Source organism: Ctenocephalides felis, unplaced genomic scaffold (genome assembly GCF_003426905.1).
Source record: "Ctenocephalides felis isolate EL2017-DRISC unplaced genomic scaffold, ASM342690v1 CF-g0.4_SCAFFOLD_03570, whole genome shotgun sequence".
In the NCBI taxonomy this organism is placed as follows: Eukaryota; Metazoa; Arthropoda; class Insecta; order Siphonaptera; family Pulicidae; genus Ctenocephalides; species Ctenocephalides felis.
In genome coordinates, this window is record NW_020539724.1 from 1,237,347 (window position 1) to 1,256,578 (window position 19,232).

The 19,232-nt window shown below is 30.7% G+C and overlaps 1 long non-coding RNA gene across 1 annotated transcript in view; it reads right to left on the reverse strand.

Annotated features, from left to right (window-relative positions):
- Positions 1-16,798: 16,798 nt before the first annotated feature.
- LOC113382946 overlaps positions 16,799-19,232 on the reverse strand; it is a 45,981-nt gene continuing 43,547 nt past the window's right edge. Inside the window, exon 3 of the long non-coding RNA XR_003367706.1 lies at positions 16,799-16,852. This is a non-coding gene — a long non-coding RNA (uncharacterized LOC113382946). The remainder of the gene's footprint in view (positions 16,853-19,232) is intronic.

Consider the following 19,232-nt stretch of genomic DNA (forward strand, 5'->3'; position numbering starts at 1 on the left):
ATATAATTATATTTATAAATATATATTATAATTATATATCATTATATATTATTTCATTTATGATTATTTCTGTTCAACGTGTTGTTACTTATTTCTGCAACAATAAATAAAGAAAGTCGAAATCATTCCAAGTCAAAAACATTCCAACTTCAAGAATCTGCAAGTTATTATCGGAGCTAAGGAAAAGTTTTGTACAAAATAAGGAAGTTTTGTTGTGTTGTCTTGACATTGTAAGAAGAACTACGTGTGACTACAAAGTTACAGAAGATTTAGAACACCACTATGTTAGAGAAATCCAAAAGCCGATTATGGTTTTATATATATATATATATATATATATATAATATATATATATATATATATATTTATTTGACGTAGAGGTAATAAAAACCTGCATGCTTCTATATTTATAAAGTATAAATATGTTCTTAGGTAAATTTCTGAACTCGATACGGATTTTTTTGTGTATATGATGAATTTTCGAGTCGTTGTATATACATTTATGTATGTTATATATCATTTAATATTTATAGTCATGAGATTACCTGAAAGATTTAGATAAGTGGTAAGATATAAGGGATATGAAATAATACTAGAATCCAGTAGTAGGTACTTACAAAGGCCCAGATTTACGTGTTATTTCAATCTGTCTATTGAGCCGCATAAAATACAATTGTCTGCAAATATTATTTATAAAAATTAAATTAAATCGTACTATTATTTGCAAAAATAAGACCACCACAAGAGGAAGCCTTAGATTGAGCTCCCATTGCGATAGTGATTCGTAAACATCATTAGACCCTGTTTCAGCAAAGAGTGGTTTGAACGTGTACAGAATTCCTTTCTCCATTTCAGTTATGAAGAGAATAAATACAAGAACTTGTTATGTGGTTTCTTAAAGTAAATTGTACGATGAATTATATGTGAAAAAAACTAATGCGGAAGGAAATATTGGAAAAATGTTGCTAGGGTTACAAAACATGTTGATGATTTCGGTTACCGAGGTTTTGCAACTTCACTCATAAGTTACCAAGATATATCTCAAAGATGCAGTTTGATAACATCGTTTTTTTGACATTTGTGCATTTTTTCAAGTTAGGTTTTACATCTAAAACGCCTGACTGCACAGGAGTATTTGAACAGTATTTGGTACCACTTTATATGAAAACTGCTACACAACATTGGTCTAATTTACGGCAGAAACACATTCTCAAAAACGTAAAAAGTACAATTTTCTAAACCATTTATCACCAGTGTTTATAATTATTATTAATCATTTATCGTGACCTCTATTACCGAGTCCCTAAATGTTGTTTATTTGAATGCGCTTTACGGGTTATTAAGCATTCGTAGGTAACTCGATCCTAAGGGCTAAAGGGTTTGTCTTTGGTTAACCGAGTACGCCAAGATTCTATTACCAGAAGTCTAGATATTCGAGTAGGGGCAAAGCAATCCCATTAAGTATTGATATCGGAGGATAATGGAAAGCTGAAAAATATACTTGTTTATCGAGAATCAAATATCACGTAGTATTATGGATAAAGTTGTAGTGTACATGGATTTAGTTATAACAAAAATATAAACCCCATATGATTGCAGTTATAGATGAGATTAATTTTTCACTAGTGATGTATGTCAGTCAATGTATGTTAGTAAATGTATGTCAGTATGATGTAAAAGCAAATTGCTAGAACTTTTTGTTCCCCGACAGATGATAGATGAAGCATATTATTCAATAATTTAAAATATGATCGGCGTATGAAAATGACAGGACATATAAATCATATATACAACCATGCTGGTAGAATATATTCACACATTAAAACATGATAGTGTTAACTTTGTTCGTCTCTATTATAACACCTCATCTATAAATACTCGTTTATAGTCTCTAATTACATTCTCTACAATATTCATCTCTATATGTCACTATTGGTCTCTCACAATATATAATCTACTCAAACATATACATTATTCTTTTGTATATTTACGTCAACAATACACATATTTTTAACCAACTATCAATTTAAATAAAAAACAAAAGGCGTTTTGCAGAAGGTTCTTTGATTCAAATAAATGAGATAAATCAATAAATAAGCGCAAAGCTTGAAGTATAAGAAAATTGTCGAATATGATCGATAGGTAAATATATTTTATTATACAATAAGGTCTGCTTCAGATTTAATATTTGTATTTGAAATTATCATTTTACGCATATGATAATAGAAATTATATTGACAATATTTAAAATGCATGTAATTCCATTCAAAAATCGTTTTGCTTCAGTAAACTTTTCCGAAACCAGATTCGATAAAAGATTCATAAGTCTGCTCAACAGTATGTCTATTCAAAATGGGAATATTCGATTCAATATTGAGGTATATATATTTTGAATTATATAAATCTGTGCCAAATAATGCCATCACATGCCAGTATGAAATTTCATATATTTATTACTTTCGATAGAAACGCTGGAAATGCAATATGTGCATATAAGTATCATATGAGTTATAGCAGATAAGATATAAATTAAACAGACTAAGATGATTGAAATATTTCCTGATCAATTTGTTTGAGACTAATAAAATCAAAATTATTTAGAAAAAATTAAATTTTTGAGCACGAATGCCAATTTCCCCCTGATATATGCTACTAGAAATATTTTGTTCCAATTTACATTATAATCATTATATAACACAGGGTGTTACTAAAACCAATTTCCGCAGAAACTTCCCAAAATTCTAATTTACGTCCCGACAGCAAATATTAAGTGTATACACATGCGAATTTGGAAGGATTACAACTCACTAAATTACATTACAATAGAGTGTCGTCGTCTAATCCATTCGGGATGATATTAGAAGCTCATCGCGGAGTTTCTAACACATTTCAATATTTGTGAGTGTTTCCTATTCATTATGTGAATAAACACAAGGTACCGAATGTATATTTATTCAGGCTCGACATCGACGACTACAATGGATATGTGCTGAATATTAAGTACTTCCATACGAGTTATGACAAGTATTAAGAGTTTTCGACGAGTTGATTAATAATATCAATTAAAGTTTGTGTTTGACTATGTTGTTTTGACTATTTCATTCAGGGGATAGAGACGTACAAGATGCCTGACGAAACTCCTAATTGTAAGACAAATTCTGCCATTTTTTATGCTTCACATTCTGCCAATATAATTTGATTTACTGCTTCAAAGGTCACTCTTCTATGTATATATTATATATATAGTATACTATATTGAAATTTTTATATATTATATCATTTACCATTTACCCCATAATCCACGCCCGCCATGCAGTTAATAAAATCTATCTTTTACCAAAAATATTGGCTCAGTTATAAAGCAATATATCTATATTGATATTGATAATATAGAGACAAACAGAAACAGCTTTTCCTTGTTGGTTCCTGTCATTGTTTGTTTAGCTCATATCATAACAATAAATATCTTGAAATCTTCTGAAATGGTGACCTTTTTTAAAGGTGATTGTCAATATTAATATTAAAATATAGAGAGATCTGTATGCAGATGCAAATATATGAAACAATTAACCCAATTATGATTTAGTACTAAACCCGCAAAATCAACAAATTTTAGATACCTCAATTATGATGACTCTGCACCCCAAAAAGCCAAGGCGAATGTACTAAGTCCACTCCAGTACGTTATACTAATATGGCATTTCATGTCTTCTGAAGGACCCCTAAATTCAGTCTTGTGCAAACAAAACTTACGAAATATCGAGGCGGACGAGCGCGGATGTTTAACTTGCTCCTGGAGGCATATAAGAGGCAGTTTGGGTTCAAGTTACCGCCCTTCGATGCCGAGAGGGTGTGTGGGAGTTAAGTTATAGTACAAAAGGCAAGGACATTAAGGTTTTCAAAATTTATTGCTTCATAGTTGTAAAATAGGAACTACCCTAATAATATATATATATAGATATATATATATATATATATATATATATATGTGTGTGTGTATGAGAAATATTTTATAGTAATTTTGGTTGAAATATATGAGGCACGATCTTCGGGGGCAAATCTAACCAACAAGGTTGGTTTGAAACTACTTGGTAGTTCTTACAAGGTGAAGACGTATCGTTGCTTTTATTAATACTGTTTTTGTATAATTGTGTAGTATGTCTTGAAATAAGTTAAACTAAGAATGGACTTATATTGCTAATACTGATTATATTTCACCAAATTGTCGTTGCCTCCCGGACTATATCTTTACAGTAGCGTTTTCGCTCAAATACTTATATCGTGTGACATGCTTCAAATTCAGGCGCGCCATGAACAATGTTGTCACTGCCGTTCGTTTGTCAAAACAAATGAGTTTATATGAAAAGCGTAATATACTCACAAACACGAGCAAAATAGCATACGAGACTGAAATGATCGTTGAATAACACAGTTATATCGTGTATGATACTGTACACTAGTTATTATCAAATCATTTGTGAATAGATGTTAAAAAAAATTCTAGGCTCGAATTATGATATTTTTTGTGTGATCATCAATCTAATCAAGACAAAAGTCAAATGTTCAGAATAAGCAAAAGAGCAAAAGACCAATTCTCGGATTTCCCTAAGTTTCTTAGGAGTACTAATAAATAATTTCTATCCCCCACATCTAATTTCATCAATTATCAACAATAAACTGAACTTTTAAACAGGACTTTTCCATCTTGCCAGGCTCTTAAAAAATCTTTATCCTGTTTGTAAAAAATGTTTTGATTTCCCAGATTTGTGTTTAGTCTGCAACATTGATCATAAAGTTGCAAGATAACTACAAAACTGATTGTATAGATTCCATTGCAATGTATGTAGGAGAAATAGAGCACTTCATCTAATAAAATGACTTAAACAACATTACAACAATTACAAACATAAGAATCAAAATCAAACTATGATCACTGATTATATAAAAAATATAATAGCTTCAATTTCGACGTTATTACAGTATTTCATTATAGTGGAATACGCCTCAGAGACGCTTTTTAGAATCATGCTTCATTTATATGTACAAAAATAGTATAAACATATTATAAAGAACGTCTATACACACATATAAATATATATATATAATATATATATATAATATATATGCAAACATGCTGTGGTTCTCAGATAGCATAAACTTTCTGCAAATGCAATAAATAAATGAAAACACTTCAAACTGGTTTGAGGTCATAAAAACTTTATAGCTTATCTTTAAATTAAGTACTCAAAATTTTCGCATAGAACTTGCTTTAGAGAACAGTTTCATATGCATATATGCATCAATTTTCCTCAACCTTCATTACTTATTTATGAAAAAATAAAGCATCTTGCAACTTGGAAAATAAAGCAATTTGACATACTACAAAAGCCATGAAAGATTTTTTTAGTAAGTTTTTAATATTATACGTTCTTAATACCAATTTTTTATTTTGAAATTCCTTTTTGTAAAAAATTGAGTTATGTTCTTTCATAATAATAGTTTTAATATATTCACAATTTAACTCTAAATTTTTAACAGATTTTTTTTTATATTGTGAAAAATATTTGTGAATTCACTAGTATAATTATTATTAGATATTTCAATAGGAATTGTTTTTAGGTTACTTTATCAAAAAACTATTTTTGAAATTATCAATATATTGTCTTAAATTATTAGTCATTTATAAGGGCATCAATCTATTTAGAACTTGATTCAAAATGAGACAACGTATGATATCTACTGGTAAATCGTAAGTACTAATAATTTCATTTCAAAACGACTCGTAATTTACAACGACACAGAAACTAATCTTGTGAAAAAGAACAAAGACTGAAAACATTATTTTTCTTAAATCTCGCTTCAGTTCACTTCCATCATACATAATTCATGAGCGATGCAGTCATTTAGTCATTAGTGTTCCGGCTAAATCTTTGTATTCGAACTTGTATTTCAGAATTTACTACTGTGGGAATAAGATCGAAATAATGGTAGTTAGATCGTAATAATTGTAAAAGTCTGATAATTATACTCTAAATTTCTTAATATTCCAATTACAACTTGGTATGTGGAAATTAAATTTCAAAATATTTTAACAGTTAGTAGATTTTATAAGAAAAATTAGGTATAAGCATTTAAATATGTTTAACCTTCCTAATTTACATCTATCATCTAAATTACAATTTTTATCAAACCACTCCCCACAAAAAAAACTAAAAAAAAAATCTTTCCCCAAAGATTGATATAAAACATTCGTTTTTTGTCCGGATAACGATTTTGCATTAGTAATACGATAAGAAACATCTCAAGTCCTTTTATCGACGGCATAGAATCGCTGAGCGGAAGCGTTTCACGAAGAGCGAAAGGAATTCTTTACGTTTCATTCAAGTGTCATTTGAAGGTGAATCCACCCTCCATCGTCGGAACACCTACCCTTACCCCCAACGGGTCTAAAGGGTCACTTCAGATTCTATTCTGAAGCGTCCATAATGAGATCTGTGAACTGCATGAATAATTCAATTAGGCGTCTTGGTATTATTGTGTCCGATATAATAAGAGCGAAGACAAGGGATGTAATTTTTTGTACTGAGTTAGGGCACTCGGAAACTTTTTCATTAGCGGATATTGTCAAATATCGTTTATTGCTGTTTGAGGAGTGTTTAGATTTATTCGAGAGGGTTTTGAACGTTTTTAATAATTTGGGAACAAGGATGAAGGTAATATAGTGTATAGTCAATTTAGCATATACTTGATATTAAAATTGTGATTGTACTTCTCGTTCTCTGCAATTAATATGCTCCCAAAAACCTGCCTTTGCCAAGAACTGATCAGTACGCCACGCCGTCAACACAAATCGAATGCTTTTGAATCAATCCAATCGGATGCCCATTTCTTGCAAAAACAAAAATAGGATTTTCTGCGCTTTTCGCCGATAAACGATCAGATTTTAATTTATACTCTCAATCACTTTCTTAGAAATGTTACAGAAAACTTCAAATCCTTCATTTAAACCTTTCCAAGTTTAATGTTTGTACTAAACTGCGCAACCCAGAATCGTCCTTTTTATGCTGTGATAAAATTCAATTAGCCATAGTTTAAAATTACATGATAATTAATTTAATCCTTGAGGATAATAACTTCAATGAATTAGTTTTAAACATATGATATGTGAGTATATTTTACTGTAACTCGGTTGAGTTATGTCAAGGTAATTCATACATTGTAAGTAAATCCAACAAAAATAATAAATTCTCATATTATATTTTGAGTAATACATGTACCTTCATATGTAACTTGCAAGCATTTACAAAAAACAATTTAGGCTAAAGGAATAAAAAGTTATATCCATTATTTCTAGCTTCAAAGTATAAAGCCTTCTTTAATACAGTTCAACACATAGCTTATAATGGGAGAGCTGGCACGTATATACTAATTTAAAAAAAAAAATCATTATTTAAAATATATATAAATTCAAATACGGCTTCTGATTTTGAAACTCAAATCATAGTCATTCAATTAAAATTTTTAAACTCGAATAAATTAACATTTCTTTTAGTGCATCGCATGAAGTATTGTAATATTTATATTGAATGAATTGTAATAATTTCCCGAGGCTCAATTTCAGCATTAAGAATTTTTCTAAATTTTATGTTGTTACGTTTTATATGTCAATCATCTATAATTTTAATTTAAATCGTTCTGTCCTTCACTCTGGCGTCCTGGTACAATGAGTACTTTCACAAGTGTCATTAAGTCTGCGATAAGTCTCGAGTATCAGAAACGTGCGATATAACCTCAAAAGTTAACAAAAATGATCAACAATAATCTATATAAATTGCTAATTGTAGACGAGCTTGGTTTTTTGATAAGTTAGCCAGAATTAATTAAATTACACGCCTTAGTTGAATTATTCAATATTTTGACTTCTTTAAAAGTGAGAGTTGAAAGTGAGAGTTTGAGAGTTTAAAAGTGAGAGTTTTCAAGCAGTCGATACCTTTACAGCTCCGAGTCTATATTGCATTGGCGTGATATATTTGCCTACGAGTTTTCCTTTATCATAATATATGGAGTTTTCCAAGTCTTTTCCCCTTAGTTTTCTCATAAAACCGTTTTCCAGTACACAACCGTTCCGACGCGCGATTCAGACACCGCCATAGCCCGCGGCTGACATATTGCTAAGCTTACTTTTATTCAAGCCTCCTTTGTGTGTTCACAGCGGCTTTTTTCTGTTGCAAAAATAATATAACATGTGATAAAGCTGTGAGTATATGTTGCTTATATTTTCTATTTTTTGCGGAAAATAAAAAATGCGCGGCGCTTTTGCGAAAGTCTTAAATGCAAATGCGACACGTAAATATTAATGTGTCGGCTTCGTAATAAATTAATCGCACGACGCGCGGAAAAACTAACAACAACAAAACTCACTGTACTGGAAACTCGGATAGAGAACTTTTCGGTTTCATGCATTCTGCAGATTTCATAGCTTTGTTTTTTTAAAATAGAGCTTTACCACATTTGTATGATTGTAATTTAATAACATTACATCACTCGAAAAAATCTACGACATATTTAGTTTAAAAAACGATGATATTAAAGGACCGATTCTGCTGCATAACAGACCAATGTAATGGCAAGGCAATGTTACGCTCCAACTTCCATACATAATACTACTGAATACTGTCGAAATGTCATGTATTTGATGTGCATTCAGTCGTCAGAATGACCCTATTATCTAAGATCGTTTTTTTGCAAACTTTCATCAAAATCCCAGAAGAGTAAACCAGAGGTTCTCCTTGTCAGTTTATTTGAAAATTGATATCACAGTCAGTCAGTCCTTAGCCATACCGGTAATAAATTCCTCAAAGCTAGCAATTTTGATTCTGTAACAATATAACTTATTTCATCGGTTTAATATCTGATATCTCTGAATCCGACGCGAATTTTCGATTTTCGCCAGTCATCGAAAAGTGCTCACATTGTGGACATATATTATTTGATGCAGCGAGTGATATGACACGCCCGTTTAAAGCCGCGATATTAACGGCTCGGCACGTCTGCTGTGTATATTGTACGATTGTTAAACAGGGCTTGGAATATTTTAGCCAAATTATCATATCACCTTGATGAAGAGGAAAAGGATAGATAAATTCATGGGGAAAAGCAGTGGTTATTTTACTGATGAGCAATTCTCTAACTATCTATGAAATTCCCTTGAAATTCGCTCATTCTAAGCTGACTAACCATATGAAATTAGTTCACTACAATTTATCCAGTAAATGAGCTAATATAGTAATCAAAAATTCGATTAATAGATTACAGATTAATTGCTAAAGGCCTGTCTTCGTCAAACTTCTCCAGGAAACTCGAAAGAACAAAATCTTTAGATTTAGCAATTTGGTCTAGACATATTATTCTTTCTGTATCATCATCTCATCAATTGCCAAACTCAAACTGATTACCACTGGGTAGAATTTTATTATCTTATTTCCACAGATTAGTCACCAAAAGTGCTGAATGCCTTTCCAGTCGTATTGGAAATAATTAGAAAAAACTTGTTCATTTTAAATTTGATCAAACAACATCCTTGCTAAACCATGGAAATGAACAGTCAACTTGTTATCATACTTACTATGCCTAAGTACCTCAATTTGGTGGAAATTTTCAATACAAAGTGAGATAACTCCTGCACAATGAGTCACTTTGCTATCCATTCATTAAAATAGATATACCTTTATTGATACATCTGTATGTTAATTTTCTCATGCTTTATTTACGATTATATCTCAACTATCTTTGATTTAATCATGTTCTTTATGTATAACATACTACAAGTTCAACAGAATCTCATAACTTATAATACAGGATAAGAGCATCTTCAAGTTTACTTTTATTTGTTCTAATAAACGTGCAAGTGCAATAATTCTCAAGTTTTAATAACTACTAGGTGCAAGAAAAAGGTTGAGAAAACAAAATTACCGAATCAAATTTTTTGAAGAAAACATTTACTTCGCCTTTTGGTAGTTAGGAAACATAAAGGGGTACAGAAAAACTAGAATCATAGAATAGGATATGAAAAAATAAACGTTGAAGGTGGGTGGCTAAATGCCTAAAAAAAGAAAAAAACTAAAATTACTTTTTAAGAATGAAACTAGAATTAATATGCATCTCTCATGACATTTGCTGATAGCCGTTGGTATATCAATAATATTATTCAAATAAAACAAGATTTTTTTTAATTCGTTCAAACTGACCAAATCCATAACGATTTTAGCACTTTTTTGTTGGCCAGGTGACGCTAGAGCATTTATAATTTTTTTTTAACTTGGACTTGTTATTACTTTTAGGGATATTTGTATTAAATTCGCTTCCAACCCTTTTCGACAATGCAATATTGAATATAGTAGCATTCATCGAGGGATGTGTGCGCAGTACCGCATTGCACCTGTATCACGTACCTGAGAGAATGTCTCTCGGATAGGTAAAGTTTTAATTGTATACATTTCTACGAACTGCCGGATTCAATTCATATTGACACTGAGCACAGATTTAAATGTACAAGTAACTGTTAGTTCATCTAAAACATTGGGCTTTGAAGTTTTAATAGTTTAATTGGAAACTGTTTGTCGATGCGGAATTATTGTGGATTCCTAACAAAGATAATTGCGGTTGCATTGATTACCATCTAATCATTATTGGTTCTGTTATATTTCAGATAGAGAATCTGGGAAATTCGTAGTCTGGAACAGGGATGGATAACCTTATTGTTATTAAGAAATCTAAGAAATTTTTTGACAATTTTATATAGGTTAATTTTATAAGGTTAGCAACCAAAATTATTGAATGTTTTTCCAAGCAATTTGTAGTTATAAAGAAATTGTACAAAATTATGAGAAACCACAAAAGAATATATTACGAATATAATGACCTAGGAGACATGATAAGCTTCTGAATTTGTATTTCCATTTGATCCAATCGTGTTTCCCATTCCTATATCAAAAAGCCAACATTCTCCAACAATCGATGTTCGACGTTCGCCAAAGAAACATTATCGCAAACCTCGTTGGATAACAGTAGTGTATTTAAATGCTCCTCAATCAAACAAGCCGAATTGTAATGTTCAAATGCTTTTGCTATTACTGTGTATATACACAACGCTCCACAGAATCGAATTTACAATGTATTCCAATCAAATACTCATTTGGCAGAGTGCGACTAACATGGTGAATTCACAGAATTACTGTGGCGGTTTTATTGATCAATTATTCAACGCGATTCTGGCCGAATGGACTTAAAACCTTTTTACGTTCTTTCTCTCGTAATCAAATATAAATCTGGGTCGACGAAATCTAGGGTTTTCGTAAATTTTTAGACTAAGCGGAATTCATTGAGATTTTTGAGTGGTTAAAATTTAATAAGTACACTTTTAAGGGTTTTTTCAAATACAGAAAAATCTCGTTAAGGCAAGAATGTTTAATTGAGAGGACGAACTCGATTTCTTGCACTTTGAGACATATTGTCCGTATTTTGTATAATACATTTTCTCGTTTAACACAAGGTTTAGCTGCAGTCCCAAGATAAAGTCTCTATTGTAGATACTATCTTTGTTTTGAAAATTGAGTGGAAAGACTTGGAACCCCAAAACGAGTAAACATGAGGTTCTCTTTGTTGAAAATATAAAGTTAAATAATAAAAATAATAATAATAAAAACTCATAATTTTATAAAATTTACAAATATTGTTAGTTTAGATAGTTATAAAGTAGCAAGGACCTCACTTTTTCAGTATGTGTAGAAATATTAGATGTGTTCACAAAATAAATAAAATATTTACAGATATGAAAGTGGATAGATAAAGAGAAATAATGTGTTTAAAAATTACAATTTAACCCAAAATAAAAGTGATGTTAAGAATCCTTGGTATATTCACGTTTCACAGAACAACGAACCCGAAAAATAAAAGAGTATTTGGAATGTAATATGTTAAAGTTGTACGTTTCCGAAACTAAAAACACTGCGAACAGGTAGTGAGTGTCGTGACAAGTCTACTAAATTCCTGGAAATGGAAAGACGGCAGTTTTGCATTGATAGTAGAAATTTTTGTATTCCCGCTTTTATTTCGAATTTAAACAGGTATTATCATACAATTCACAGGTACATAAGCTGTAGTTTTATATTGTGGGTCCTTCATGTTACAGAGAAGTCACAATTGAATGAATGAATGAATTTGAAATAGTTACAATTAAAATATATTAAACACAATATATAAAGGTAAACAAAATATTATCATTGATATTGTGGGCTTCTTTATGCCTACATTATAAATAGTAATTCTGGTTGAGCAACCTTAACGGTTCTGTATTGTATGATTAATTAGTCATTGAATAGTTTACCTAGTTTAATCTACTAACAATAAGAAGTATTTTTCCTTTTTTTTAAATAACATTATTCCCCTCGAAATTCCGTATCCAAGGATGATTCTACAACTAAATACAAAGAAGTCAAACAGTATTCCTAACGCAGGATCTTCTCGGAACGAATTCCGGATCAAGGATTAAGTGAATCGATGCAACCTGATTAGCATTTCAATTCCAAAGAATTTCCAATGCTCATGCGAAATTGCTTTTCGTTTATTTTGATGTCGGAATCGGACATAGCGTTGCTTTTGCTATGCAATGAAAATTGAAAGAGATAATTTTGTACATAAATATAAAAGGATAATAAAAAATAAATTAGAAATAGAAAAATTTTCTCTGTAACGATGGTATAAATTATAATACACAGTAGTAAAAAAAATTTCTATATTTGTTCAAAACGTAGAAATGCAAAGCAATGATATAAAAATTAATGTCAATAACCGAAAACTGTTAATGCTGCATAGAATATAATATTTTTAAACTGGTGTTTTTAAAAATTATTAAAATTAAAATAAAAAAAAATTGTATTTAATTGCAGACTCGATCACGCAGTGTATCGACTGGCAAACTTGTGATAACTCGCGCCGTACAATATAGCCTGGCCGATGACTATATAATAGCCGTTAACACTCGTAAATGTTACCGCCAGCGCGTGATGAACCAAGAATTGCAACATGATCCACGTGATTCTAAATTGGGACGTAATTCTGAGTCTGGCGACTATTTTAATTGATATATTTTCTATTATTATTTATTTTTAATTACTAATAATTTTTATGTATACACATATATAATAGTAAACTATTTTTTTCATTAAAATGCAGTTGTATGTTATAAACTCTTCATGAGTATGTTGTTCATATTTGATTTTAGTTTCCAAATAAGATATCATGCTCGTGGTTTTAGTGTTTTTTAATTAATTTGCCAGGGGTGTAAAACCTATGAAAAAGTCAAACTGATACTTAAAACATATTAAAGCTTATTAATAAAAAAAAAATAGGGGCAAATTCTCCGATAAAATAGTTGCCATAATTTATTTAAGTTTTAATAAAATATAAATCGCGCTCAAAAACAAAAACAACAATTCCTTTGATTTTGTAAAAAAAAGATTCATCTAATATTTCCATAACAGTTCATTTTACCAAAAACACACGTTCATTTTAAGTGTTGTGACAGATATCACACTTCAACTTTCCTTTGAAACTCCTTACATTATGTGACACCTTCGTATATATAATAATGAAACACATCATATACTTATAATGAGAACGCGACACCTCGGGTTGACAGACCCTGTGTTTGTACGGAAGACGTACGACTGGAATTCCTATTTGCACTCCCCTGCTGAGTTTCCTATATATAATATGGAAAGGACCCTGGTTTTATTTTAGGCTCATTTTATATTCCAGTCGTAACCGCTCTAGACTAGGCTACTTTGCAAGCCCGTGTACTCATGACAGAGTTTAGCAACAAGTAAATGAATAAATAAATGCAAAGAGGGTAATAAACGTCACGAAATTTTTACTATTTTCGATAGAGGATGTTCTCTCTTCCATTTAGGATTTGCTAGAGTAGCCCAAAGGTCTATTGCATATGACCAGATATGAATTATTATTGCCTTATAAATCAAAATTTTGTTTTCGAGTACTATTTTTGAATTATGTCCAAAAAGCCAATAAAGTTTCCTAACTCTGGATTTGATAGTTTTGATTTGTTTGTGAAGTGGTGTTCCATGTTAGTCTGCGATCTAGATGCTAGATATTTATTTGTGTGACTAAATTTACCACAAAGGTTGTTCATCCCTGACAGGGTGAATCTATATATACTATACTATAAAACTCCCTTTGATGATATTGCTGTTCTGAATGAAACACGTGCCGGTTTCGATCTGCTACTACTTGTAGCACAAGAAATGCATGTGTAATGTTAACTTTTGAACTTAAATATCACCCTTAACCCTTTGCAATATATTATATAATACAGCTGATATTATTGATATGAATAGGTAATACTAAATAGCAAGCATTAGTTGTTCAAAAAAAAAAAAGAAAAATGAACAAGATATACAAAATACATCGAACTCTTCATTTTGACAATAGGTACTCGAATCGAGTGCAGGTAATAAGCACAAAAATTTGATGTAAAAATCACTTTTTGAAAAATTGAGTTGTGTTGTGATACTTATATTTTTTGTACTCCAGGCAATTGACATTCATTGAAAAAGTGCTTTTTTTAGGGTAAAAATAACCATTTTCATTTTGTCATGATTCATGTTTTCAAAATAATTTTACACAGATTGTTTTTTAGTTAAATTTGACCATTTTCATTACATCACATTACATGTTCAGAAATTATGACCAGAAATTATTCTGCAAATCCAAGCATTAAAGAAATTCATAAGACATAATATAAAAAACTGCACGAACATTTTACAAGTCAATTTCCAACTCAATTACAGCCCTCCCCAAAAAAACGCCATAATTTGCTTATGTAATTTTTTAGGAGGCACTTAGAAATTAAAGTGAACGTATTTATTCAAGACTGAGAAATTATTTTCGTTTGTTATATCTTGTCCATTACGTTTATTAATGTAGACGGTTTGACGATAAGAAGATTATATATTGGTATTTTTTTTCAAATAAGATGGATTGGAAGTAAATCGCATTATTTTATAACTTTGTGTGATATATTTTTAGATTTCGTAATTAAAGTGAATGGCATTAAAATAATTAATTTAGTAGCTTCATCGAGTGAAAATGAAAATTGAATTATGAATTTATAAGTTATAAGACACCGCAGTGAAAGGTTTTTTGAGCTTATTTTAAAAAATGATTTCAAAAAATTTTTATTATCGAATATGTAGTAGGCGGTTTAAGCGATTCAGAATGACTCAAAACAAGAAATTGGAAAATAAGATATTTTGGCGAAAAGATAAACTGCACCAAGAACTTAATGAAAAAAATAGTTTTTAACCTAAAGTAATTCGACAAACTTAGGAGCCAATTCTCAGTTAAAATAGAAACGTTATGTTATGGGCCTATAATCGTATGAGTTGGTAGTCATAGCCTGTCAAAAATCTATCTAAACTAAAAAATTAACTCCAATTGGCTTAAACATTATGATTTCAACTTTGGTTAGACTTCACGTATGTGTTATCAAAGCGACATCAGAAATTGCACTTATGATAAAATTGTTATTGGACACTTGTGACTTTTAGAGGTTAGCTTTATGTATGGACGCTCGATCTTCAGTAAAAACATGGCTTTAAGACGGTTCATGACTCATACGACTATAGATCCGTAACATAACATTTCTATGCTATACGAGAATTGCTCTCTGAATTATAGATTCATATTGGAACAACAATATTTAAATTACAATTGTAAAGAAACATGATTCAAAACTTCAATAAAATGTGCAAGAACATGTCTTCTGCATAGAATATTTTTTCCAACTCTTTTCCCCAAGCTGTGTATAAATATAGACGCCACCATCATCCGCTTGGAAATCGAATTAAACACGATTCTGAAGACTGAATATTATAAAAAATTGCTTTAATGTCGCGGTATATTATTTTGCCGCGAAGCATCCTGTATTATTCGTGTTGATAAAATAAAAAGGCGACTGTCACATTTTCCATGTCTGCACTTCGTCGCCGGTTAATTATATTTAGAACAATGACACAGAAATAGCAAACCGCGTAATAACCGGGGGTGAAGAAATTCACCCTTAACTTCGCCGACGTTGTTGACAAGCGACTTGAGGGTTTTTGTTCGACAATTATGAAAGTGTTATTAATTTTTTTAATTATATTAATTTGCTAAATGGTTGTCGAGATGCATTAGATGCATCAAGTACACTGGTAATGGGATCAGACTTATTTTGAACTTAACTTTACGTAATTAATCAAAATCATTTAATGTTATATTATAAGATTTATATCAAAATTAATTCCTAAATGATTAGAATTGATATTTTTGATGGACAAATTTACTATTAATTTTTGGCTACCTGGTTTGCTGCTTGTATAACTACCTGCTTTTACTACCTGGATAAGAGTAGGCATCTCGATAAATTAATTATATATTAAATCAAAAGGAAATATAATATTCATGATCATGATTCTTTAATATAGTGAAAAAAACTAACTAAATCCGTTTCTACTATATTAAAAGATTATGAAAATGTATAATTTGAATCATTTTGATTTAACATATAATCAATTTCCTGGTACTAAAAATTGGTACAAAAGGGATATTTTTGAGATCTCTATTTTCTTTTATATTGGTCATATAATATGAAACTTGAACATTTCCGACATTTTCCTAATATTTTTGCTAAATACTTTAAATTCCCATTATAGTATTAAAATAATCATTCAAAATTTACTCACATTGTTTGCTACCGAATCCTCTCCTGAAATTTAGATTCCATCGAGTACATCTGAAAAGAATAAATAAATATTAATATCACGATAAAATAAATTATTTTATAATATTACAAAAATAAAACATAGTTAAGCATAAGTAGGAATTATATGCAAAATTAACCACGATCACCGAAAAATGGTCTCAATTTCACCAAAACTTTATGTTGAACGTGAAAGCTCATAATTCTCAAACAAAGTGAAATATTTTTTTCCAATTTTTTTCAGAACAGTTACGGTCAATACTATCACTCCTATTCGGTTTGACGTTGAGTTCTGGGGCATCTTATGGAGATATATATATATATATATATATATATATATATATATATACTGTTTTCCAATTTCACATTCGCACTAAGCTCCAATTCAGTTTTCCTGTATACGATGTAATTAGAAATCGTTTCACGCGGCTCTGGTTCTCCACCTCACAACTCCCAATAGTCCATTGTATAAAAAATATTACCGTCATAAAGCATCGCAAGAACAAAAGTCATTTAAAACGCTTAATACAGTCTAAGGATCCATCATTTCCCACAAAAAGGTCCTTCGACACAGAAGGACTCGCTTTTCTTAGGTTTTCCCCACGATTTTCCGTTTCCTTTTAGAGGAAAATACAACGGCCAGAGGAAAGGAAAAAAAATGCGCTCACGAAGCAACTCCTCGTGTATTCACGTTGCGAACGTCACTCCACAAAGGCAAAAACTCGGTTCGGAAAAAAGCGTTCAGCGGCATATAAAGAAGAAGCAAAAATAGGGGATGAAAAACGAAAAAATTGTGAAAAAAACGGCCAGAGTTCGAGAAGGGCGGTTGACAGGCAGAGTCAGAAGTCGATGTGAAGATTATGTCGTTGCCAGACAATTTAGAAGTTTAATTTTATTAATTTAAAATACAAAGTTGAGTAATTTAATGTCAGTGGATTATGGTCTATTTTGCATTTTGTGAAGGGCGTAATCTTCACCGTATTAACCTTAAAAATCAGTGCAAATGGCATAGTATTATGAATTTAATAGCGCAACATTTTAATTTTATTAGTGAGTGCTACACTTCGCATTTGCATATCAAGTTTTTTTATAAATGTTTATTGGCATCCATTATTTACAAAACTAGCATTTTAATTTATATAGATACAGGATAAGACCTTCTCTGTCCTAAGAAAAAAATAGAAAAAAATATCTCAAATTGATTGAAAATTATGAGCTTTTAAGTACAACCTTGAATTTTGGTGAAATTATTACCATTTTTTGGTCGTTGTGGTTAACCACAACGATTTTATTAATTTTATTAACTCAAAGACTTTGAGAGGCTTTGCACTAGAGTGTGAGAGAAACATATGAACTAACTTTTAAACATCTGAAAAACTCTTAACATTTTTCAAAAATCTATATTTACTTCAACAAAATAAAATTAATAAGCATCAGTAAATATTTCCAAAGAATATTTTATTACTTTCGACATACATCGACAACTCTATTTCGAATGATAGGAAGGCAAACGCTACAAATCACCGATCAGCCTGGGATCAAATAAAATACAATTGCTACAAGACGAGGGTTAGGACAAAGGACACGGAAACATTTTGCACAATTTCCTAGCAGAATACCGCATGCAATATATCAAGGTAAAAAAGCAGATATCCTGAATATGCTGCAGCAATATGATGTATGGGATATATCTAAAATCAAAGCGTTCGCATACCGAGAGAAAACGATCGGTCATCATTATTTTCAACTGGCGAAAATATTTTGTGCCGTAGACTGTAAGTATAAAACTGTGATATAGGTTATCTTAACCAGTTAACTGTGACGCAATCATTGGAATGTACGCAAGGTTTTGTGTCGTCAGAACCGAAATAAAATTTTATATTTGAGACAAAATACCACCTACAACTATTTATTTTATACCGGCATAACCTCATGATATTTTAAGTAGCTTGATATTGAATATTTTCAGTATAATTTGCTTCTTGGAATCAATTTTAATTTTTTGAAATTGGCGCCCGGGTCGTCGCGCAGGTGTCGATGCCCACAAGATGCAGAAATAAGAGTATATATGAAACCTTGCTCAGTGAACAAGGTTTAATACTTGAATATAATTTAATAACTTGAATGTTCTTTTTTGACTTGACACTTTTTTTAAATTAATCAACATTGAATATCATTTATCCTATTTCATAAACATTAATTGCCTTTCTAAATATTAAGACAAGAGCCAATATTTCTCGGTTGGCGAACAAATGGCAGAATTCAATTTTACAACTAAAACAGTGACTCCATTGTTCTCGTCGTGAAGAATAAATATATTGAAACCGATGTACGAATCACTATGTGCAAACTCAATGGAATCGTTTCGTCGACTTGAATTTAGAAATGGGATTCTCTGAGAAGTGCTTTAGAA